The 2,487-nt window shown below is 42.0% G+C and overlaps 1 pseudogene; it reads right to left on the bottom strand.

Moving 5' to 3' along the window:
• Nucleotides 1-786: 786 nt before the first annotated feature.
• LOC102415094 lies at nucleotides 787-1,638 on the bottom strand (annotated as a pseudogene).
• Nucleotides 1,639-2,487: the final 849 nt, after the last annotated feature.

Genomic DNA, 2,487 nt, shown 5'->3' with positions numbered 1-2,487 from the left:
AAGGAGATCAGTCCTGAATATTCATTGGAAGGACTGATGTTGAAGCTGAAACTCTAATACTTTGGCCACCTGATGTGAAGAACTGACTCACTGGAAAAGACCTGGATGGTGGGAAAGATTGAAGGCAGGAGGAGAAGGGGACAACAGAGGATAAGATGGTTGGATGGCATCACCAACTCAATGGACTTGAGTTGAGAACTCTGGGAGTTGGTGATGGATAGGGGAGGCCTGGCGTGCTGCAGTCCATGGAGTCCCAAAGAGTCGGACACAACTGAGTGACTGAACGAACTGATGGCTGAACTGTGTTGTTGTGCGGTAGAAACCAACACAACATGGTAAAACAATTTTCCCCCAGTCATCAAATAAGTTTTAAAAAATGAACGAAAGAAGAGGGACCTATCATTCCAGCAACACAAATTAAGCAAACAGAGGGGATTAGGAGAAAGGCTATTTTTACACAGAGAACTGGTTGTTATTCAAACCTCATATATATTTACTTCCAAGAGGTGTAGTTTTGTGCTCCTCTGCTCTCAGAGAACTCATTGATTTAGTTACTTAAAACTGACTTTATCAGGAGAGAGGGTATAAATTCAACATTTGTAGAGAGAAGATGAAGACAGGGAGAGTTTCATTGGCTTTTATCAGATCCTACCGCCTCCCTAGATCTTAACTCTGTACTGTCTACTCAGTGGGACATAGGAGCCTGCTCTGAAATAGGGTGCATCCTGAGCATCTTCCTCATTGAGCCCATAACTTCCCTGTCCCTTAGCCTACAGATGAGGGGGCTCAGATGGGGGTGAGGATGGTGTCAAACAAAGAGAGCCTGGTTCAGAACAGAGGTGTGAGAAGATCCAGGCCTCATGTATATTAGCATGGCTGGGGCATAGTAAAACATGACCACAGTAAGATGGGAGGAGCAGCAGCCAGGGCCTCATTTCTGCCTTCAGGGGAGTTCATTTGCAGGACCTGGAGGAAGATGAGAGTATAGGAAGTCAGAATGAGGCTTGTGGGGAGAAGAACCACAACAATGCTGGTCACTACCACTCCTTTCTCATAGGCAGATATGTCCTCACAAGACAACTTCATGAGGGCTTTGACTTCACAAAAAAAGTGGTAGAGCTCTCAGGAGCCACAGAGGGGAACGTGCATGGCATAAGCCATGTGGACCAAGGGTGCCAGAGCCCCTCCCACCCAGGACCCCACAGCCATCAGCTGGAAGACCCAGTGGCTGATAATGATTGAGTATTTGAGAGGATGACAGGTAGCCACATAGTGGTCATAAGCAATGAGTGTCAGGAGGAGACACTCTGCTATCCCAAGAGTCAAGGTGAAGACGATCTGGGCCCCACGGCCAATCAGGGAAATGTTTCTCTTCCCTGAGAAAAAATTGACCACCATTTTGGGGACTGTGCAAGAGATGAAAATCAGGTCAATGAGAGAGAGTTGGCTAAGCAGGGAATACATGGAGGTATGAAAGTAGGGATCTGTCCAGATGGGAAGGATCAAGCTGGTATTTCCTATGATAGCAATGATGTAGATGAGGAGGACAACAGAGACAAGGAGATCAGTATGTCTCCTTCCTGGGAAAAGGCCCAAGAGAATGAAATCTGTGCTCAATGTCTTGTTTCCTGTCTCCATGTTGTCTCCTTACCAGCTTCACCTGAAAGAAAACGGAGACTTTTAAACACATGTGTAAATGAGAAAGGAATTAAACCAGAAACATAAATTTAGTAATTGATGGCATAATATAGAACATTTTGGGGGAACTGAAAACAGAATTTATCTGCTTCATAAAGGTGCTAAAACCATAGGAGAAAAATTAATAACTAGAGCATAAAAGTGACACTAGATTTTTTTTCCCCATCAATGTCCTAACCCTTCCTGTAGGCAAGCATTTTCACTTTTAATTATCTTCTTCTCATAATATGAACAATTCTAATATTTATGCATTTTTTCATACTCATAGTTTCAGTCAATGCAATCTTGGTATCACACAGGGATACTTTAATGAAATAAATCTATAGTTTAGGTATAACATGAACTAAACACATCTACTGAAGTTAACAATTGTGTTTTGGGAAACTCTAATATCACATATTTAACTTGATGTTGAATTTCCTTCAGGATAGGGGCCATTGAACGCTGAAATATACTAGGGCTTCAGAAAAATTTGCCCTCTTAGTAAAATGGGTTTTCTAAGTCTTCCTGCACCAAATATATTCAGAGATTAAACAAGCAGCAAAGATTAAATTTGATATCTCTCAGAAGGATAAGAAAGGACACAATTTTTAAAGTTGATGCCCATTCTTACTGTATTTTAGAGTCAACTTGGATGGAATTTTATTTCATTTATATAGAGAAAAACACGGAAATTGCCTTAAGGGTTTACAGCTTCCCCCAGTTGCCCTTTGCACTGATGGCCAACCTAATCCATCAGAAAAAGAAGTACCCAGATACCTGAGTGAAATGCAGATAAAGCAGTTTATT

The sequence above is a fragment of the Bubalus bubalis genome, chromosome 9 (genome assembly GCF_019923935.1).
Source record: "Bubalus bubalis isolate 160015118507 breed Murrah chromosome 9, NDDB_SH_1, whole genome shotgun sequence".
Classification (NCBI taxonomy): domain Eukaryota; kingdom Metazoa; phylum Chordata; class Mammalia; order Artiodactyla; family Bovidae; genus Bubalus; species Bubalus bubalis.
The sequence above is the reverse complement of the archived record's forward strand: the minus strand, read 5'-3'. Positions and strand labels throughout refer to the sequence as shown.